This window comes from Strigops habroptila, chromosome 11 (assembly GCF_004027225.2).
Source record: "Strigops habroptila isolate Jane chromosome 11, bStrHab1.2.pri, whole genome shotgun sequence".
Taxonomy (NCBI): domain Eukaryota; kingdom Metazoa; phylum Chordata; class Aves; order Psittaciformes; family Psittacidae; genus Strigops; species Strigops habroptila.
This window is the reverse complement of record NC_046360.1, coordinates 26693946-26717811: the sequence shown is the minus strand read 5'-3', so window position 1 is coordinate 26717811 and position 23866 is coordinate 26693946. Positions and strand designations below refer to the sequence as shown.

The following is a 23866-nucleotide window of genomic DNA, read 5'->3' as shown; positions in this document are numbered from 1 at the left end:
TAGAACAGTTTGTTCCACCATGACAGGAGAAACTGCTGACACTGTATAGATGTCTTCTGTTTTTCTAGGTGGAAGGGAAGGTAGGAGGAAAAGCGGCTAAATTCCTATTTGCCTAAATAAGATTCAACACAGTGGCCACATCATTCTTATCTATCTCATTTTATGATGACGCATTAGGGATGTTAAAATGCTACCCCCTTGCACATGGGATTTATGATGCAGTTCATGGCTATATACGTACGCTGTATCTTATAGCAGATTACCATCTACACCTACGTACAGGTCTGTCAGCAGGTGACTTAAGAAAGCAAAAACATCACAGACCTTGTAATTAGCTATAATCAAGTCTTCTCTCTAAAACTTAAATGTGACAGGGAACATGAGATCAAACTTCACAGAGATTTTCTCGCTATATCAATTAAACAAATAAATAACCAAGCAGTAACTGTACCAGGAGCTTCAGAGGTAGCCAGCCTGCTGAACTGGGAGAATTCCACAGTGATGGACATTCCCAGTTACGGATCAGCTGTAGTATCTTCTGCAGGTGCAGGCAGAATGTTTCCTTAATTTCCATTTGTTCAGTTGGCTTCTCCTCCAGAGCTCCTTCATTTGAAGTGCAGAAACCAAGTGGGAGCTGAAAAAACAGGAAAACTTGTTTTCCACTTCCAAAAAGAATAAAACTATGTGAAAGAGACATCATAATCAGAGCAATTAGCTGTGAAGTATTAAAATGATTCAATAGCCAGCAATTCTATTCATGAACTTTTGCTTGTATTTCTATTATTTAGTACAGAAAAGCCTTTAAAATTAAAACCGTATTTTGTCAGAAACTTTTCCGATGCATTCAAGATATTTGAAGCAGTTTTGCTAAAGTAGCAAAGGCGTTTTAAGATGCTGCCAATCTGCTTGTTAAATGAATTTTCATTGCCATCCAAAAGCTGTCTGAGACAAATCATGAGCAAAGAAGTTAATTAATCCAATAAATAAGAAATCTTCCTCTTCATTTTCTAGTACAATAAAAAAGTGAACAATACGGATGCAAATGCTGCTGTTTGGTATGTGAGATCATAACTGAGGATATAGTGTACTTTTCTGAATAGCAGAAATCAGCATTAGTCTTAGAGCAAGTAAATACTACCTTTGTTCAATAAATTAAGAGTCTTCCAGTGTGGAAAAGGACTAAATATAATTATCATTTATAAGCATTATAAATATTAAAATCATCAACTTTGAGAAAACAAAGGACTTCTGTTAACAAAAACACTGAGTAATAAGAATATTAGACTGTAACACATATAACTACACCGAACACCTGAACCAGCTGATATCCATGCTTAGAGTATTCCTTTTATTTGAAGCAGACAAAATGACGTCTGCCTAGTTGCCTCAGCCTGAACGGGGGGATGAGATGACAAACAGCTTGTGGAAAGCAGCAAAGCCGGGAGGTGGTTCGGCTGCCCCAGCAAGCTCTGCACGGGTGCTGGATGGGGCACACCAGGAACACTTTGGGCATCCCAGGACTTTGGGCAAACCCTGTTTCTCCAAGCTGAGCAGTAACCATGGGGAACCCAACTGGTGGTGTTTGGGGCCAAGGCTGCCAAGGCATTTCGGGGCATACTCTCTCCAGTAGCTTTTTCTCCCATTAGAGTGGCATCTTCAACACAGCATCCCTTCCATTTCCCAAACTGCTCATTGCTACACTTCTCTAAGAATCACTCCAACTGCAGAAACAGATACTCGGGCATTTGTTCTCACCACCACGAAGGTAATTTGACAGAGTGTTTCCACCACATTACCCTGCTTAACACAATTATAACTTCAAAGCCAATGCACTTCAAATTCTACAGAGGTTGTTTTTATTTACAATGAAAAACTTCAGGTTTCATTCACACAGGGAAAATGTGCCGGAAGGAAGATGTGCCACTAGGAAATTGCCTGAAGTCTAGGACTTTAAAGCCTGTCAAGGCTCATGGAGAAATGAGGCAAGATGAAAATGCAGATCATTTTTCCCAAAGAATGCTTCTTCAAAGTGTCTGAGCTTGCCTGCAAGATTCTGCCCAGCAAAAGAAAATGTAAACAGAATAAAAATAAAGAATGTATATGGGAAGATGTGTGTATTCATGGCCAAGAAGCAGTGTCGTTCATATTTCCAGCCTTGTCTGCACAACCAGGAGGAAAAGAGCACTGAAATCTGTAAATCACTGTCTCTCTGAATTTACTCTGAGGGTGGAGAGTTACTGGCACAGGTTGCCCAGAGAAGCTGTGGCTGCCCCATCCCTGGCAGTGTTCAAGGCTAGGTTGGACACAGAGGCTTGGAGCAACCTGCTCTAGTGGAAGGTGTCCCTGCCCGCAGCAGGGGGTTGGAACTGGATGAGCTTTAAGGTCTCTTCCAACCTGAACCAGTCTGTGATTCTGTGAATTACACACTGTCCAATTACACATTGGAGCAGCAACTACATTAAAATTGTTCTGTACTTTCTCATTTTAATTGCTAAATACACAGCATCTTGGCTGCTCAACCTTCTTAATCTACAGCTTCATTACACCATGTATATACACAGGCATTTCTGACCTAGAAAGCTTTGTCACATAAACACATTTTTATACCTGGCAGAGGAGGACAACAGAAGTACTGCTATAATAAATACCACGTACCTGCTTATGAATCATATATGGAATGGATCTTGTAGCATAAATAATAGAGATACATAGTACTTTGTGAAGATGCATGAAAACATTACGATCTCTAGGGAAAATCACGAGTTTCTGTACATGCAAAGGAGGAAAATACAGACTGAGATGACAGCAGAAAGCGAGGAAAAAGAACCCTAACATCTGAAGGAAAGTAGTTTAATACACAAAATCACTCAACGTGGGGATTAGATGATTAACTTACAATTTTTTGGTTATAATGTTTTCTTCCTCAGATTTTTAAGGCAGTTTCCTTCAGCTCTGTGAATTTCTGGTTTTGTTTGCTTAGCTTTTATATTTATATAGCTTACATATTTAAGCTATAATGCTTTACTGGTATAAATATTTGTTTTATTTAAAATCTACTTAGCTGAAAGATAAACAACAGAATAAGAAATCAGAAATTGCACTGGAATTTTGAGGCAGAACAGCAATTAACTCTGCCAAGGTGTTAACCTTTTCAAAACGATGCGATTCACCTCTGTGCTGCATTTGATGAGCTATGTACTGACACGTATTAATTGTTCTAAAGACATTTTCCTGATTTCAATTCATTTTTTTTTCCCCTTCCCTTTCCTCATTCTGCTTCAGATGCTACATTAACCCTTTCCATTCCTCACTGCTGTGAGGACGGCAGTAATTTACACCATCCTGCTACACCAGGGAGCAGCACAGCTTCTCTGGGCAACCTGTGCCAGTGCCTCACCACCCTCACAGGGAAGAATTTCTTCCTTACACCTAACCTAAGTCTTCCCTCTCCCAGTTTAGAGTCATTCCCCCTTGTCCTGTCCCTACAGGCCCTTGTAAAAAGCCTCTCTCCAGGTTTCTTGTCAGCCACTTTAGGCACTGGAAGCTGCTCCAAGGTCTCCCCAGAGCCTTCTCTTCTCCAGGCTGAACAAGCCCAGCTCTCTCTGCCTGTCTCCACAGGAGAGGTGCTCCAGCCCTCTGAGCATATCCGTGGCCTCCTCTAGACTCACTCCAAAAGGTCCACATCTTCCTTAAGCAGCTCTTTCCAGAAGACTATGTAACACCTTCTGAAAACCTCATGGTTAAAAGCCAGATGCTCTTCCACAGAGGACAAGGAAGACAAGCGCCAGGCCTCAGATGGCAATGGCCAAAGAGCAGTGCTGCAGGCATACAGGGCAGAAGAGGCACAAGCATACTGACATTCCTGCCTGGAAAACCCCACCAGCCCAATAAAGGAGGCCCCAAATGGATATAAGTTTATTGTCAAGTCTGCAAACATACCTTCCTTGCTCTCAAGCAAATAAAAATGATAATACACAGATAACTTATTCTCCCCTTTATAATTCTATTAAATGATGAGATGCTTACTGGTGTTCACCCCAGCAGCGTGCAGCCAGAAATCTGGCCCTGAGACTATTTTCTATCAAATAAAGGCAGCAGAGGGGCTGACAGGCTGCTACTCACTTGGTTCTGTGCAGACTATCCCCTGTATATTAAAATGAGGAAGAAGTAACATTTTTATTCCTGACACCTGCCACAGAGTTTGAGCACTATAATTATTTCTCTTCTAACACCAGGTGTTACACACATTATATGCAATTTTGGAGTTCCCACTGCAGACTTCAGTATATGTCTATGTGCAATGTCAAAATGGAACAAAAACATACCATATAGTTTTCCCATAGCACTTGAGATGAATTAGTATGGAAATGACATGTATCCGAAATACCTCATGTGTTTTTCTCAACAGAAATGGTTAAAATGAACAATAAAGCTTTCTCCCCTCACTGAGTAGATACACAATGTTTTTATAAGGATACTGATTTCATAAAACTAAAGCCAGTGAAATGTCAGGATAAAGTACTGTTTAGTCTTAACAGCACCAAGAAAACATTTAGAACAAGAAATTTAGTAATGCACTTCCTACATCACCTGCTGCTGCAAAACCTCCAGGAATAAGTAAGTAGGACACCAGCCTGCTACTTTTTTGTTTGGCGCTAGTGTGGCTTTGGAAGCATCTTTCCAGCCAGAAATCTTCTTATCATTTCTTCACCAGTTTAATTATTAGAAGACTCTCAAGTGTACATTTTTCACTTCAGTGGGGCTGCACTAGTTCATGGGACCTCCAAAATCACAGCCAAGACATCTAGCCATGTACAGCACATCACCTTTGGAGTAAAAGAAAGTATAGTCTAAACTAGAATTAGCCTAGAGAGTAACAAACAGGATTTTGAATCCGACCACAGGCAAGGTCACTGGCAATCTTCATGCAAGTCAGCAGCTAAAACTGCAGAGGAATTTGGGATTAGCTGCTAACTCAGCTGGAGAGGGGCAGGTTGCCTCTCCCCACCGCTGGCCTCCATCTTCTGCTGACTCCCCACTTCTCTGTTTTCCCGTGAGAGGCTCCTGAGAGATGGTGTTGGCCATTTGCAGCTGCAATCTCTCGAGACATTTTGTTGTCTGCAAAGACACGTGGCAAACGTTGCTTCCCTTGCCTGCACTCTTTCTGCTAAACCTCGGAGTGAAAAGATGTGGGAATTCACCAGAACAGTTCTAATATGCAATTAGTACAGAACCTGCTGGTGTTACGCAGGAGTTCTTTAAAACACTTCTGGGCCTCAAGCCTCTGCTATAAATTAGCAGGTGGGCTGTTAATGTATTTTTTCCCTTTTGCGATGATGATGGATTTTTCACTTTAAAGATAAGACATTGCCTGATAGAGCCACATATTGACAGAGGAGATAAAAAGCGCTGTTATGATAATAGGCATAATGAAATGTTGTTTATAAAACTATAGCTGGGAACAGATATCGTTCCCTAGCGTGGACTATTGATCACCTTAAAAAAAAGAAAATTAGCTTTCTTCCATGTGCTATATCTGTACCTGTATTTTATACCTGCAGTAGAAATGGCTAACTTTTAAAGGCAAAGATCTCAAATTTTGTCACATGCTGAATCTTTACAAAACCAATGCAACCAGTCCTGTGCTGCATGGCTGTGGTAAAATGGCCCAGAATTCAAAAATTACCTTGTTTTATCGGGAAATTCTGCTCCCAGGTACAATAGCACAAGCCTGGAGTAACTCCATGGACCCTGTGCTAAGTAGAAACAAGATCTGACATATGAGGAAAAAATAGCATATGAAGGTTCTTACCTCCCTTGTTGAAAACTAAAAATAGGAAGAAAAGAAAAAAGACATGTTAGATGAGAGTATATCCACTACTTGAACACCCCTTGGTCTTTTCTGTCACTCTCTTCCTTTACATTAATATACTATAAATTAATATAAAATGTATATCTAAGATGCCTTAAATTCCACAATGCCTGGGCCACAAACCATTAGAGAGCGAAGTGGGAGATGGCTGACTTGTCCCACCATGATGGTTTAAGACAGGAATAATGAAGCTGCAACATACCCACTGGGAACTTTGGGGTGGTGCGAGGCACAAACGTACATGGGCATTTGGGTCAGATCAACTGAATTCAGTTGCTGACTACTACTGTACCATCCCTTCAGTGGTGAAAAAACTTCAGTGTCTCTTCTTGCCAGAGCAGAACAGCTCTACGATGTCCAATAAACATAAAGCTTAACTAGAACTGCCTAATAACTCCAGGGAAAGAGTCTGCCAGGTTCTGTCAGATGAAACTCTGTCATCTCAACCCTCGAGTTTTTCTCTGTAATCCATCACTAAAATTAAATTATACCAGTTACCATAGAAACATCTTGACCAATAGCCTGAAAATATTTTTTTTACAGAAAGTGAAATATTGTTCCATTCAAGCAAAAATCTCCACCTCCGCCAGTGCTCTTTTGGCTAAGCTGATGTTCTGATCGTTCACCCACTCAGCAAAAGGCAGAATTTTCAATTCTCCTTTAGTGCGCTGTTAACAACAGTTATTTCCCCTATTGCACCTTTCCCTCCCCCACCTACCCCCTTAATGAATAAACTGCTGAGTAACACTGAGCTGCACACAGAAAAAGTAATGAAAAAGTAATGAATGCCCCTCGGTTGAAACCACAAACTAATATATCTGTGTGGGGCTCTACATTTCTATTCAAAACCTGCTGAAGAAATCACATATAATAGCAAAAGTAATTCTGGGAGTAGAAGCAAAATATTTACTCTCAGGCTGCAATCTTCAAAGCAGCCCATGAAATGAATGCCCTGGGCCCCTCGGACAGAGCAGCTGAGCCCTGGGTTTTCCCAGGCAACCTGTGCAGCATGACCACCTCCACGGATGGGAAAAGCAGAACCTGAATTTCTGGAGAAAGTCAAATTATACTGAGCTATTTCCTTCATGTTTTCAAATAAGACCATTGCATGGTTCCTTGGTTTGTGGCAGTAATGCTTCACTGCAGACACATGTCTATCAGGTCTTTATGTCCTTCTTCCCAGCAGATGCTTGGACAGACTCAACCTGATGGAGTCTGTCCAAGTCTGATGGAACTGGACTGTCCTGTTGGAAAACCCAGAGCTGATACCACCAAGCACTGCTGACTGGGGCATTTCTCGTATACATACAGCATGTTTTTCATCTCCCTACAATTGTTAAGATTTATGGTGCGCTTGCAGACATAAATTTTCCTTGTTCAGCAAATCCAGAAAACAACCATGCGTTATTACAAGAGGCTAAATTTTTATATAGCTGCATTCTTTTTATTTCCAAGACAGTACAAAACTTCTGTTTTCAATCCAAACAAAGCCTGTTACGAACTTTTTTTTTTTTGCGTACAGTCTGTGTTTCAACAGCTTGTTTAAAAGTAAAACCTAAAGCAGGAATCATAAGAGGCCTGATTTATTATTAATGATGGGGGAAGACAAATGTTTTCAATCACATTATGCTACAGAGTAACACAGTTCCCACTAGAATCTTCAATGGTTCAGGCTTCTCCCTGGGCATTTTAATTTTCTGCACCCAGAAGACAAAGTTATGGCAATACTGGTAAGTAATGAATAGGGACTAGTATTCAAACAACCACTTAATTAATTGGAAGAAAAGACCACCTATTAAGATTGCTCAGGATGCTCGTGCCCCATGTGTGCTGCTGGCTTCATATGGCTGTTGGGCAATGAATATGGGGTCGCTGTCTAGAGAGCATACATCAAAACTCCCATTGGTTTTTTAATGTTTTTAATGTAGTAAAACCCCAGAGGCCTCTAAGAGTCTGTCAAGAAACCTGCTTGTAGCTTCTCAAGTTTCGTGTACAGTGGAAGAGATAACATCCAGCCACTGATAAACACCCTGCTCCTGCACACACATAACGCAATTTCACAGTAAAATATTTTGCCACGGTGAAATCAGTCTGCAAGACCAGAGTATTTTGGTCACTCCAACATTCCTGACGGTAGCTAGGTTTTAGGCTGATTGCCATTAAGCAGTAATTTCACTGGATATGGACTGAATGAGCTTGTGAATATGCGAAAGGAGTTATCCCGCACACGACCTACAGCTATCAGCATAGAGAAAGACACATCACATACAGCTTGTAAAAGAACATATGCTGGAAATGGGCCTTTATCTGACAGCCTTTGATGTACAGCAATGGGCTGGATAACTGCAATTATTCATAGAGTTACCTGCATTATTTGACAGCAATATAATTATTTCCTATTTAGCTATAACTTTATCTAATTCCCTGAATTCTGCAGGATTCAACAATGGTGATTTGGCACCCACCAAACTATCTCCAGAAGCTGGTGCTCCCTCGGTGTTAGTGGGCCCTGAGTGACAGTGAGGATGACAGTGTACCACCATACTGTCCACAAAGTGCACCAAACATGCCTGGGCACTTCTGCGTAGAAGATTCCTCTCCTTGTACTTTCAGGCACAAATAACCATCATGTTTTGAGTTTGCACCAGCCTTTTATGACTATGCAATCTCTTTTCCACCCTCTATGAAGGGAAGAAATTCCCAACAGAGGTACACACGTTCCAGTACATCTTCACCCAGCATCATACCTGGTACTGGCCATCCTTGTGGGCCACATTACGTCCAGTTATACTTGGTACAGCAACCATAGAAATAATAGATTTGGCAAAGTGACCTCTGTTTTAGGCATGTACTTCCCATCAAAATGTGAAGCTAATATCAGTGAATACTAGACAGTGGTTTTACCTCCAGCTGAATGTGCTCAACGCTTCTCAGTCAGTTGTGCTTTCTGTAATAACAGACAATACAACCGACATCAACATCTCGAGTTCAGTTTTCAGGTGTAGACACGACTGCTGCTTCACACTGAAAATACCATCAGGGAAGAGAGGAAAGAAACTGGAGTATTTAATGCCTGTTGGTAGATTAAGATGTCCAGATTAAAAACTGGTAGAAAGTCTGAATGACTGAGAATCGGTTTAAAACTAATGAGGCAGGCTAACCAGTCTCCTTGGAAATTAAGCTGTGGCTCTCTGGTATGAATGGGAAGCAATTCAGGTTTATCATGTTTCTGTAAAGACATTCTCCCACAAGAAGAAAAAAAAAGGAAAGAAAAAGAAGAAAAAAGATCAGCAGTTCGGAACACAGATGTACCATTATAGCCATTCTCTTTAAGTATTCACCAGGTATAAATATCATAGTTCTCCAAACTGCCAGATTTATATGCTTTTTGCCTCTCCTGCCATCTGTGCACCTGCCATTTCCAGCATACACAGCACTTAGCTATCCAATTTACTGCTCTCACCTAGTTGTGGCTTTTAAGTATGTGTTTAAGTTTGGGTCGAAGTTCCCATTTCTCTATGGATGTGATTCACGCAGAGAGAACGAATTTAGGCAAGCCAAAACGAAACCCCATGCATATGCCCCATAAATTGACAGCAAAGTCTCCCCAGGCCGTGTTTCGGTAACTCAGTAGCAACTGGGATATGTATCAGCCTATTCTCCAGTGATGGTTAACGCCAATCCACAGTGAAGGCAATGAATACTGCCACAGCGTGTAACTTACTCTGGGAATAAGAATAAGCAGCTCTTGTTTCTGCTGGGAGCAGAAAGCAGATGGAAATTGCTCCTGCTCTGCCATGCTGGCACAGAGGACCCCTGCCACCAGACAGTGCTGCCAGCTCCACAAGACAAATAGCTGTACACCTCCTAGAAAGGATGGAGTTAATACCCTTGGTTTTAAATTGGTCTCTTTCTCATGAATACGTGTCCTTTTTACTGCTCAACCTGCAGTAGTAATGCAGTGAATTATTTTAATTTCTCCAGAGCTGTTCACTTGCCAATTAAGTGAGACATTATGGCTATTACTGGACTGTTGCTGTATCAAAAATTCACTTCCACCGAGTTGCATTAAACCTCCTCTACCATGAACCACATGTTCCAAATATCGGGATTTTCTTCTACAATACTTAAAAAATAGGATTAAGTGCATCCTGCAGGTGCATTTGATTTCAAATAAACACTAAATGCAGACCTATAAGGAAATCCCGAGACCCCAAAGTGCACTGGAAGCACAGTAAGGACGGCGTTTGTTTGCATCAAATATTCAGCAGTTTATGAAAATTTAAAAGGGAAAAATAGATGAGGGAATACTTTTCTTAAGCACGGTATTAAGAGTCAAGCCTTGGATTCTGTGGTGTGCATTGCATGCATGTGCAGACCTCACCAGGCTGCGGGATGAGCAGCTCCTCGTCGCTCAGAAGACCAGCAGCCCAGAAGAACACAGCGTGGCTCGTGGTGCAGACACAGAAAATTGCTTTCCCTCACCTCTTTCGGGCCACTGACTCCCATTAAAAAGAAGTTAAAGCTGTGGTCACCACTTCCCTGCTACTATTTCACAATACAAAAGCATAGTTTCAGTTGCTTCAAACATATTATATCTACACTGTATCTACGAAGATGTATCTTCTGTGGGAGACATCACATTCAGAAAATTGTTTTACTGTCATAACATCTAGTACACATTAAAACTTGGCTGTTCTTAACTTGGAGATATGTAAAATTTGAATGCAACTGAAATTCAGCTTTCCTTTTTGGATCTTTATCTGATTTAAAACCCATGAGAATTACCAGCCAGCTTTCTGCTATGTTTCAAGGCTTTTCTCTCAATAAGGAAAGCCTCCCATTGACCAGCATTAGGTCAGGCTAAGTCAGAAACCCTCTCGCTGTGTAATTAAATTCTTCTCTCTGGTCATTTCTCATTACAGTGTTCTAGGGACACAGTATTTCCTGCACTGCACTGGCCCGTCAGTCAGCCCACCTCCCTCTGAGTGCAGAAATTAGGGTTAACCACACACTGCCAGTTTACTGCCCTAACAAATGCCAAGGTCTTCTACCTTCTGACCTCTGCTACTGCCCTTCATGTTCATGGCTGGTGCATGGCAGCATTCCCTCCTCATCTTCCCCAGCCCATATGGGAGGGTGCTCAGCTCTGCTGTAGCAGCCAAGGAAAGGACATGGGCTCTTGCTAGGAGCAGCCGTCCTCCAGCAGATGCCACATCAGGCAAGGCAGGAAATTTCTTTGGTGAATCAATTTTGAGCATTTATCATGGAATTGCTCTTAAGTGTCAGCTACCAAGTTGACAAACTAACTACTGAGTTAAGTGTGGACACAGTGGGAGCTTAAAATGCAGCATGTATTTTTATCACTTTGATTGTTCTTGTCTCAAAAAATCTGGCTACATGGTCACAATTACTTGTGTGAGGACAGGGAACAAATGTCATCACAGCCACTGAGCACGGAGCTACCAAACTCCATAGGAAAATGGTCCATTCCTCTTCCAATCTGTTGCATTCCCAAGTGCTCCATGGGGTGGGTTGCTACCTGTGGTACAAAGCACTGGCTGTGCTTCAGGCCAGGATGGTTCCTACCATTATTTCTTCTACAATATGAATATTATGAAGTTCATGTTTTCCTTCCTTGCTATAAGCTGTCAGTTTAAAACCTGAAAATAGCCAAGAAAAAATGTTTCATGTTAACGCTTAGTTTTATTATCATCAAATCGCATCATGGTTTTGGTTGGAAGGGACATCAAAGATCTCCTCGTTCCAAACCCCTGCCATGGGCAGGGACACCTTCTACTTGACTACGTTGCTCAAAGTCCCATCCATCCTGGCCTTGAACACTGCCAGGGATGGGGCAGCCACAGCTTCTCTGGGCAACCTGTGCCAGCGCCTCAGCACCCACACGGTAAAGAATTTTTTCCTAATACCTAATCTAAACCTACTCTCTATCAGTTTAAAGCCATTCCTCCTTGTCCTACCACCACATGCCCTTTGCATTTGCTGGTGGATCAAACAGCACTTTAAACTCCTAGGAATTGGTCCTTATCTCGACATCTGATATGCGGTCATGCTCCACACACCAAGGAACACTGGCATATGGAAAAACATCCCACGGTGCTCAGTACATCACAGGGCTCAGCATGCACAATCATGGCACGTGTGTTCTTTGGCATTTTTCACATCATTACAAATAAACACAGCACCCAGACCTTGAGGACTGGCGGGTTTTGTGACAGATCTCATGTCAGCAGGCTGGCTGCCTCAGCTCGCTCAGCACCACTGAGCAGCAAACAAATTACACTGCATCAATGTCAGGAGGTGCTGGAGTGACTGCTGTGGCTGTGTACTGCATACCTGCATGGAGGGGTCCAAGCACGTACTCCTGCCCTTTCCGTGCAAGTCTGCTTGGTCCATCTTGAAATAATTCTCCACATAAGTCCATGCTGTGCCAGTGCAGCACACAGGCAAGAGGAATGGGTATTATTCAGCTACAGCCAGAGCAATGGTTTGCAAATACTCTGCAGTGTGGAGCTTCAGCAAAGGGAAACACATGGACCAGTGTTTAGGGCAGCACCCCTCGGTCTGCACAAACTGAAATACTGCCTTTCATTCGTGGCACATTTTATCTCCCTTTTTAGCATGTGTGATATGGAAAAAAAACCCAAGTTTAGTGAACTCTGACAATAAAATATTCAGAAGTTACTGTCTGAATAAAGACATGTGCAGTGAAATACAGTAAAGCATGCGGATAAGGAAAACGCGGCAAGGAGCGGAGTTTCTGGACACAGAACCCACCAAGTTAAATGCGTCCCTACTGTAATTATGTGTTGACTTGGTACATCCAGCATCTGACCACCCTCAGCAAGACCTGTCTGCATATTCCAGGGTATTCACTGGGCCGGATATCCAGGAAATCACTGCAGCTCCAGTTACAGTCAGCTCAGCCCGAGCATTTGGCATATTCCTATCCTTCTGCTTTAACGATTTAAGTAATAAGGTACAATACACTTCCTTTCTGAAAGACAATTCATTCTCATGCTGGCAGAGCATAGAACCTGGCTTTCTGCAGTGTATTTCACTGCACATGTCTTTATTCAGACAGTAACTTCTGAATATTTTATTGTCAGAGTTCACTAAACTTGGCTTTTTTTTCCATATGGCATCCCCATAACCTGAACACACTGCAGGTTCTGGTTGCAGGTGTCCAGGCAGGACGTGGGGCTGTACCAGCACACAGCAATCCACCCCTGCAGACACATCAATGGGTGCATGGGAACATCACCATTATATATACATCCAGTTTTAGAATACATTTATTGTCAGTATCTGCCTTCACATAGCGCAAGTGTGATAAAAAAAACCCCAATAACATTAAATGCCAAGTTCATGACAAGAAGTAGTGTCCTGGGACAGGACCAGGCTAGAAGGTGAAGCTACTTTTACATACCCAAAAATGTGAAGTTTCAGAAACAGCAGTCCTGCTCTGGTTACACGGGTACAGCTCCTGAGATAAGGAGAGACCTGAGCATCCTGTTTTAACGATATATGATTCTACGATACATGAACACACACAGAGCACTGGCATATGCATACATATACACAGAGGACTGGAAGCTACTGGGAGGGAAATGGCAGTGCTGAACAAGAGCAATGATAAGCAGTAGTTTTAAGGCATTCCTAATGATAATTAGATTAAGACTTGCTTTTAGCAGCACCGCTGGACAGGATTTCAGTACCAACAATGGATGCTGGCACACAGGAGCTCAGCTGAGAAACCACCATACGTACAAGATAAATAATTTTAAATGCTATGTCAATCTCTGAAGCAATAAACAGATGACTCCAGTTCTCTGGAGGGTGGCTGAATCTTTCCTTACAGATACAAAATAGAAGCTATACCTCTACGACTATGCTGTATCAGAGAACAGGGAATTAAAACTAGGCCACAGTGTTTGATTTTCAATATCTCATTTAAATCTTGTAACAAAGTTCAATTAATGGTCTTGGAAAGTTTTCTAAAAATCTAATGCTGCTTCACTGAAATACTTTTTATGACCTTTTCTACTGCACAGCGTTTCTTCCTCTCTTTGAAATTAGGCAATATTATGGAAATATTATCTTTGTAAATGCAGGTAAAATTGATGATATTATTGATTTCAGATAGCCTTCAAGGTTGAGACAAATTTCCACATCAGTCTGGAGGTACAGAACAAAGATTTCCAATGGACTAAATTATTCAGAACAGTCATTCCTAAATAGAGGGGTGAGAAATGTCTCTGGGAATGAGTGGGGTCATGGGGCCTCAGGGCTGATGGACCAGAGAGAGAAGAGGGGTGCAGAGGAGGAGGTGGTGGGCAGGAGTGGAGGGTCATGGACTGAGCAGCACTGAGAACATTCAGAATAAATGAATTTCAGTTGTTCTTCAGCCCCAATCTTGTCCCTGTCCCAGCTATTCACAGCAAACCTCCCAAAACATCCTCCAGAATAAATACCATTGGCTTTGAGACCTGATTTTCTCTGTTCCTAAAATATGATAACCTACATACACAAAAAACTCAAAGATACCTTACTTCCTAGCAATCACAGCCACCTCTACATTCAAGAATTTTCCTAGAAACAAGGACTTTGTTTCAAATAAATCTGAATGTCACCCATTAATGTAAGACCTTTGAACTGCAAATCTCAGCTAAGAACATTTCATAAACATGTAATAGTTATTAAGAGAACATTACATCTGCTACTGAGGAGATACATAAACATAAGTCACGTACGTACGTGTAAAAAACATTTCAGACCTCTTGAACTGGGGTTATCGAAGGCTTGGCTGGTGTCAGGTTGTATCCTAGCCTGGGCAAGGGAGCAGCACCTTCCTCATTCCTGCTTCCTCATAAAGAGAGAGATCAGCCTACACTGATGTTCAGTCACCCTGACAGGAGGCGGCTTTTTTATTACATTTACATGGAATTTCCTGCATTGTAACCAGAAAAATGATAGTGACCTGTGTCTGCAATTTGGACTTTTCTGGAGTTGCACCACATCTCAAAACTTGCCTTTATTTGCGTTCACATGCTATGTACATGCCTGTACAAAGGCCCTTGTACTGTTAGGATATCTCATCATATATAATTTATGTCTTAGAGTTGCCCAAACCTGTGGCCAGGAACATACCCAGAAAGGATGGATGCATGATGCATGCAGCACAGAGGTTGAGGAGACATTTCCCAGCACCAGCCCAGCCCCGCACCCAGGGAGTTCTCTGATAGTGGCTCTGCTCTAGGATTTAGTTCTTTTACTGCCACAATAAATCCTTTCACAAGTCTGTAATTTCTACTTAAAATGACACTAAACATGCACATCAGTGAAGACAAAGCATTTCATGCTGTTACAGTTGATGGTCCAGGCTCACCTCCTGCATTGAGGTGGGATCGCGAAACTTCAGCTGGCATAACCAAGCAGTATGACAATCTACACAAATTTAAGGTGTAACGCTTTTATATTGATGGAAATTACACTTTTATTCTTGCTGTGGATATGGGAGGCTGAAATTCACTTTAGGGAAAAAAAAACCCAACAAACCAGGGTTTCATTTTTGGCTGTACTTTCAGAATTACTCAGCCCAGGGCATTTTTATGCCCAGCTCCATTATGTGAAAATCAGGAATAACATTTTTCTCTCCAGGACTCTACATTTACTCTCTGAATGTTTCACTGAGAATATGACACAATACCCAATTTTTAGGACCAAGTTCTACCTGTGAAAGTGGCTGCAGGGAGTCAGCACTGTGGTGGTGGGAGTGAGCCAACAAGTGAAACTTGTCAAAGCTTGTTGCTAATTACCTCATTAAATGCTCCTGCAGCTCCAGCGATGCCACCAGGAGCTCTGTGAGGTTTGCAGCTGAGACTGCCATCAGCAGAGCCACAGGTCTTGGCATGGGCCTGAAGTGGTCTGAGATCTTAAACAGGATGCATGCCAGCGGTGCAAGGGGTTTTCTGGGAATGATGCTGCCCTGACAATTAAAAACCCCCATTTTCAAGAGCTGGTGTTCCACAGGCATTCCTGGGGAGATATGTTCTTGTAAAGTTATTACTGAGCCTAAGGAAAACATAAACCAGAGAAAGCACCACCAAATTCCAGCGCAAGTTATTAAATACAGGATTAAGGTTGCAAAATGCATTTGACATCCGATCTGTCCGCTTCACCTGCTCAGTCTGAAGGTCCAGACCTTGGAGAGCTTCACTGGATGCTTTCGTCACCTTCTGCATTTTAAGTTGTTAGCTGGTTTGGCAGAAGCACCCAGGCAAAGTAAGCTTTGTTTTGGTTTTGTTCTTTCTTTCTCTATTTTTTTTTTTTCTTTCCTTATATTCAGTTACTAAGCAAAAGCAAGTCTCATACACTAGGAAAAGCTTTTGCCATGTTTAAAGCAAGTACAGGGACTCCAAGCTCAAATTGTTCTAGTAATTTATTCTGGTCTTGAAATCCCTAGGGTTATTTCACAGAAAATGTATTTTAAGATGTTTGGCTAAAAAATGACAAGATAACAGACGATACATATTCATTTTCTCCCCCAAGATGGTGATGAGATGTAACAAAATAAAACAGCAGTCTCAGCAGATCTTCCCTCCCCCAAATGGAGACAACTTGTGGTTTTATCTCTCTGCTACCACCAGAATTGTGCTGCCATTTATCTTGAGGGCGTATTTATGAACGGGATTGTTTGCAGCTGGAGCTACAAGGCATGAAACAAACTGATAATGGAACTTTCTTTTGAAGCTTATTCTTTTTCGGTGGCATTTTTCTTTTTTCCTTTTATGAGCTTCATGACAGCTTAGGCCGTAATTTCCTTTCTGTATTTTAGCACAAACCACAGATTAGTGTCACATCGTTTGCAGCGAGGTTTTGCTTGCTGCTTGCATGAGTACTTGTTGGCATTTGGTGTATTCCAAATAAATAATGTGGTCATTTGTAAAGATAAAAAACAGAAACATCTTCCTGGCATAAAGAATGCACTGAATATGGGATAAAACCACAGAGGCAGAGGTGGATAATGTAATTTGAAACTTGAATCACAAAACACACAGGGCAGGACTTTGTCTTCTATGAAAGACATAACAGCCTTTGGCACTGCAAACATGCTAATCTGCTGCAGTCTCATACTCGAGGAAAATGTAATTTAAATTAACAACATAAATCACAAATAATAAATTATTTAGTAAGCACAATGCAGAATATAACCTTGTAGAAAAGAAGTCTTTAATTTTTTCCCTTCTTCACACTGTAATTATTCTTCATATTCTTAGTAACATTAACCACTGATAGGAACAACAAGGAAACATGTTGCATGGCAGTTCCTTCCCTGTTTCTCTTACATATCTCTTCAAGGTAAAGCTTTTCCATTTTTCCCCTCCTCCACCATTTAGCAAAATCAACCTTTACAAGTATCTCTTCTATTTCCCCCAATGCCTCCAAAGTGAATGCATCTCACACGATTTTGGGTTCTGTAGCTTGCTCAGCATGCTTTGCCAGGCTCTTAGAAAACATCATCTTTAATCTGTTGCAGAGGTCTTCCTGGACCACAGCTAACGCCCTAGTGCTGTTCCCAGCTCACAACCAGTGTGGCTGGCACAGCCCTGCCCGTGACGGCTGAGTCTGCAAACGCCATGGAAAGTGAACTCAAATGTAATTAAACTAACTGCCAAATAAAAGGAGTTTTGGCTTAAAACCTCACATTTTAAACAAAATCCTGAAAATACTGCATTTTAGCGTTAAGTCAGAAGGATGACACATCAGTTTGTAGGATTTTAGGAGGACACTGCCAACATGATAGCTCTGTGAAGCCAATGAAATAAGCCCGTGACCATTAAGCGTAGTTAACACCACTTACTGCTCGGTAGAAGACTCTGGCTGTGGTAATGCAGAACACAGCAAGCAGAGGGGACACCCGGGGGTATAAACAAGCAGAAGAAAAGCAGATTAACATCAGAGGAGGGGAAAGGGCAGGGATCAGCAGCACAGGGATGGAAAAGCCGGGAGAGAAGGTGGAAAGGACTCCTTTCATCAACAGCATAAACTAAAGTTGCAGTCTCCATACTTCGAACTCAGTTAAGTAAAAATTATAGCAGGAGAGTGCTAACAGAGAAGCATAGTCATAGAGGTGACACTATTAAGAGTGCATAGGTTTTAGAAAAACTCTTCCTGCCAGTCATATACATTGTTTTGGCAAGAACACTCAGCTCTGAGAGGCTCAGAGCGTTTCCTCTGTGCATTAGTGCTCAGTGGTTGTTAGCACTCGAAAGCAATACTTCCAATCCTATATCAAGTCATTCAAGTGACAGGAAATTTGAGCAGTTGATATGGGAAATGGATATTTCATTAGAGGCACAACTCATGATAAATGAAAGTTTTCCTGCTGCTGTCACTGGGAATACCAATGAGCTCTAAATCAAACTGCTTGAGAAGGGGAGTAAAGCAATGCCCCTGCATGCTGCAGAACATTAACATGGAAAAGGCTGGAGGCTGCAGACAGTTCTGCTGTATGCAACTTGTGTAATGGAGACCTTCCAACTGACTGTGGCAGCCCTCCTGGTCACCACACAGATGAGCCAGAAGTCAAAAGCTGCTGTAGCTCAATATTATTTTGCTCTGGTTGGCAGCTTCCACTGCTGTGAGCAAAACAGCAAGATGCACATGCACAGAGAGAACTGCTCAGCACAACTCAGCAAGAGGTACCAGGTGGGACTGGAATGCTCTTACAGACAGTGCAAAACCAATGGGTTTTGCAGAAGTTTGTGTGTTTGTCATGGCAGCTCAAAAACCTATGCAATGACCAGAGGCCCTTTCTGAAATCCTTCTGATCCTAAAGGACCAACAACGTATGGTTGCCCTGGACACTGCAAATTTCTCTTCTACAAAGAGACATTTGCATTCTATTTTAATGGCTTTATCCAACACAACGCATGCTGCAGTAGCAGCAGGACCAGGGGAGCCTTGCAAAGACTGACAATGGACAGGGCCAACAACTCGTCAACAGCACATTCACACATGCAAAGCTTTGAATATGCAGTACCCTCTGAAAACAATTCTAGAGCAAAGACTGCAGTGCTTCATGGTTACTAGATGCTTCATGGTTACAACAAAAACGCAAGTTGTGACTCAAGTTTGTAAGTTATTGGCTAAGGCCTGAGTGAAGATTAAGCTAAAAATGTTGATATGCATTAGCATAACTCTTAAGCAATCCAGAGCATCTCCAGAGTTAGAGTTGCTTTTGCAAACATCTTAAAAGATACACCACTTGCCAAAACGTCAGTGACAAATATGCCACTGCAGCTCACAACAAAAATGAACCCATCAGGAGACTGACCAGGACAGGGCACACCTCAAGGGACAGCTCAGTTGCCTGGGCTAAGCCTCACGCATCTCCTCCCCCCACCGCAACACCTCCCAGCTCCGCTTTCAAGGAAACCTCTCACACTGAGATGTCCAACAGCGAAACTGGACAAAACAGTAACTTTTTAGCACATGGACTCTCCTGAGCTTGTCTGCCCTACACACCCCACTCTGCAGTACCTCTGCTGGGTTTAGTCCAGCCTTCATAGTTTGCTCAAAGTGAACCCCATCGATACAGTGAGCAATTAAGATTAAGAAAATTGATTGATCTTCAGACTGAACTCTTAATATCTTCTGAGATACAGAGTTCTGATCAATAGCCACGATATAATTGAAAATGTGTTTCTACAGTCGGACATGTTGTGTTCCTAACACCCAAGATACTGTGGTGGGTTTGACTGATACAGAATGGAAATAAAGCAAACCAACCACCATCTGTATGTAGTTGTTTGATGTATATAGCTTTATTAAATTCCAAAACAACTCCCCAAAAATAGGGTTTTGGGTTTTCTTTGCACACCAATACAAGAAATGCTTCTGGTGATTTGAAAAAATAAAGCAAAAAACTATTTTTAAACACCACCACAAAAAAATATTTACAACTTCCACAAACTTCATTTTTCAAAAAATAGAGTATTAAAACTTCCTAAGTAGATAAAAAGAAAATGAAAATGAACATTTATTAATGTTCTCTGCATTAAAATAAATAGCCAAAGTGAAAATTGAAATTCAGATCAAGAATAAGGATGAAAAAGTTCCATTCAACACTTTGAAGCCAAGAGGAACATTTTGGTCATGCCAGTGGGCTGCAGCAGATGCAGTCCTCAGTCTAGCATCTAAACAACAGCAGGTTTAGGAATTTGTGGCGTTGTTTCTGCAGTAAATAAGAATTTGGACACCCTGGACATTTGTATCCTGGTGTATCTGTCTATTTTACAGAGGATTCAGTAATCCAGAGCCTTACTCAGATCTCCGGGCATCTGTCGGAGTCCTTCCATCAGCCCCAGCACTCCTGCAAAGGATACAACAATGACATGTTAGTCACCAGCATTCCCTGGCCATTCGCTCTGGAGTTGGGTGGCTGAGACCAACCCATTTCTCCTCTCAACCCTGACCAGCAAAGAGGAGCTCCAGACCTGACAGTCAGCCTGTGCAGAAGATAAAGGCCTTTGCTGACTGCTTTGTGCTGGCAGGTACTAGCTGCTGGCATCCTGTCCCTTGCTCCTCTCAGGGACACCCCTCCAAATGCAGCTCCTCAGGATGTCAGTTTCCAGTCTCATGCTTTGTTTCCATACCACCTTTCGCTCAGGCTCCGGAACATTCCTGCTTGGCAGAGCAAAGCAGCTGAGAAGCGGATGTGGAGCACAAGCACCCAGCTGGCCACATCTGCTCCTCTATGCAGCACATGAAAAAAAAAAAAAAAAAAAATCACACAGCATTTCTCTGCCCCCCACTTTAGAGAAGCAAAAGTCTATATAATCCTTTGATTCCCCTCAAATGCCTGTTATTAGGGTTTATAAAATAAATGCTATTTCAACTTCCACACTGGAAATTTCTCTTGACTGGTCACTATTCTTTTCCCTTTGCCAGGCTCATGGGTACAGAGCGAGACCGGCTCCCCTCCAGGAGCTGTTGCTGTCCTGTACAGAAGGGGACTGTGCAGAGGGGTCTATAAACCACCTGGAAGCCACACTGGGATAAGAGTGAGAACTATCAAATATTTTCAACCCTTGAAGCTAAAGAATAGAATAAACCCCAACCCAAGCGTGTTTCTCTTATGCTGGGAAGGCGGCTGCCCCACTTGGGCAGTGGATGCAGCGTCTGCAGTACAGACGTTGCCGTGGCAACTCAGCCAGACCCTCTGACAAATGCTCCAGCAAACAGTCACAAAAATCTGAACGTGTATGAGAGAAGTCCCTAAGCATGTCTAAATTAAGTAGCAGCCAAATGAGTTTCTTTCTCTTCTCCGTCCTCCTGAGAAATGCTGCCTTACCAGCCTTTGCTGTTGCTGCTTTTTAATTTATACGCTGTGCCTTTCTCTTCTCCATCGATCTCTTACACGACACGGGAAGCACGAGCTACACCTCTCAGCCCTCCTCACCTGTTCCCCACAGCCAGGTATACAGCCATCTAGAAGGAGACTTAGACATTCTTTCTTTTTAAGGGCTGCTAATTACCTGGAGAGCCAGCATCTTATTTTCAAGTATGGCAGATGCTCATGCTACATATTTTTCAGATATGTTGGCTATCCTAATGGGAGTCAATGCAGTAAACCTTTATTCAAATGCTGCTGTATGGACTAAGTGACTGCTAGTGCTATGGTATTAGATCTCCCTGGCCCTTACAAAAAGCCAAGATTAGGTTGCATATGCATCTTGGCCAAAATGAAATTCTGAAACATGTAGCACATGTAAAGTTCAACGATAATGAAAAGGTTCTTGCCTGTGGGACTGTTCGTCAGAAGAAAAGGTAGCTTGTGTGGTTATACTGTGATGAGATATGGATTTTTTTTTTTTTTGTTATGATTTCCAATGCTATTTCGGTACAGCACAAAGCAACAGCACCCCTGAAGAGCAAAGGCAACTTACAAGCTACAGGCCAAGTGTCCTAATAACTGTAAATGAAATCCCCTATCCCCATGTTCAGAGCATGAAAAATATATGAAAATTAAGATACAGAATTAAAAGTTGGTTTATGGTAAGAAACATATAGGATCACAGTTTAGTTACTGTATTAATGTTGAGCACCATGATCTTCTGCTAAGCACCCTTACTTCACTTCTCAACACGTTTTAAACACATCAAGCACCTGAAATAGTGCAGCTGTAACTCTCCTCTTCCAGCACTTCACTTCTGCTGCTCTTCAGCCCAATGAACCTGGTGCCTTCCCAAAGCAGGACTTTTTCTGTGAAATACAGATAGAAATCATTTGTTGACAACAGTATTTTTCATACAAGGATGACCCTGAGTTGTACTTCCTAAAATGATTGGTCTGTCTCTGATCAAAACAGATCCTCCACATAGAGCTGCTTTCTTGATAGAAAAATCATAGAATCATAGAATGGTTTGGGTTGGAACGGACCTCCAAAATCACCTAGATCCAACCCCCCCGCCACAGGGAGCATAAAATTAAATATTTATAGCTATAAATGGTAGACAAAAAAATGTCCACAAAGTGGAAAATTATTATTGGGGAATAAAAAAATAATCTAATTGCTTTCTGATCACTGTATACAAAGATATGAGAATATATATAAAGAACTATGAGAAATACATTTTATTGAGCTTATTCCTTCTATATTCTGACATAAAAGTTAGATTTATCTTTTAATTGATCTACAGTGCATTTACATATAAATCTAGACCTTTGACTTTGGAAAGATCACTTTAAATGAGCAACAGAAGAGATTCCTTTTCGTTAACTTGCTGCCAAGTGTAAGTCTTAAAATGAGTTTTAAGGTATACTTAAAGAAAAAACAATGGGCTACAGTGCCCATATTGACCAAACCACCCTATTCCACACAGGATGTCAGCAGCCCTTTCCTCCTCCCTGTAGCTGCCTGAGGCAGAGATGCTGCTGGACCAGCCTTCACCGCAGCTCCGGCTCTGGGGCATGCTGCCATTTATCCTCTAATTAATCAGGCTTTTGTTTTAATATATCTTATTGCTTTACAATTCTAGGAGGAATCAAATCATTAGTTAAGAAATATTTACCGGTGAAGGATAATACAGCTTTGTGCTGCCTCCTCGGTGTGCCTGTTCAGTACGGATTGCTGCTGAAATGAAATAAAGCAAAAAGAGGATATGAAACAGCTGCTGAGGCTTATAAAGATACTTCATGGCAAGATACAGTACACTTTTATGGCCCAAAGTACAATAAAATTATGATTCATTACTGTTTACTTAAGTCTGTGTAGGACAGAGGGGCAATTTAAAAATGGTGCAAGTTACACAGTGAATGTAACTGGGTTAAGGGAAGACAGCTGAGATAAAGCAAGCTTGAACTGATACGAACTCCACAATCAGACTCAAAACCCATCAGTGACAGCACAGCCAAGCCGTTAAAGCAGCTCCTCGTGTGTCCCTGCCCTTGGTCAGGGTGGCAGATGAGGGGACCCCCTCTCTCCAAATCTCCCTCCCTTGCTGGGCAGCAGGCACTCAGAGCACCCTCTGAGTCTCCCCTCGGGCTGCAGCAGAGTTGCTGGGGGCAGCAGCTCTGGCAACGAGTCTGAAAATTCATTTAAAGACAGGGGAGAGCCTGGAGGAGGGCTCTGCTTTTGTTTCAAGCGCTGCCTCTGAAGCAATCAAACTCCAAGGGCTCTGTGTTCCCAAGGATTAGCCCTGACCCTGGTGCTTGCTCCTTCAGTTAACGTTAACTATCAAAAGACTCCACAGCTGAACTGTGTGCTGCAAAGCTTTTGGGGCCGCTATTTTATTCAGCAAAGATCATTTGTTTCATTATTTTCATTTCAATGATGCTCAATGAACCAACACCCCCGCATGCTTTCATTTAACACATCTGAATATTTATAACAATATCAAAACACTTGAACTGTTTTGCAAGAGCTTGTTCGAAAACCATGGGCTCAGCTGTAATTCCCCCCAGGAT

The 23866-nt window shown here is 42.0% G+C and overlaps 1 long non-coding RNA gene across 1 annotated transcript; it reads right to left on the bottom strand.

Moving 5' to 3' along the window:
* Positions 1 to 463: 463 nt before the first annotated feature.
* LOC115614411 lies at positions 464 to 23026 on the bottom strand. Its single transcript, XR_003993719.1, has 5 exons — positions 22972 to 23026; positions 22067 to 22162; positions 20395 to 20581; positions 20223 to 20270; positions 464 to 634 (listed from the first exon to the last, which is right to left on the bottom strand). It is a non-coding gene; the product is annotated as an uncharacterized LOC115614411 (long non-coding RNA).
* Between the last annotated feature and the right edge of the window lie 840 nt (positions 23027 to 23866).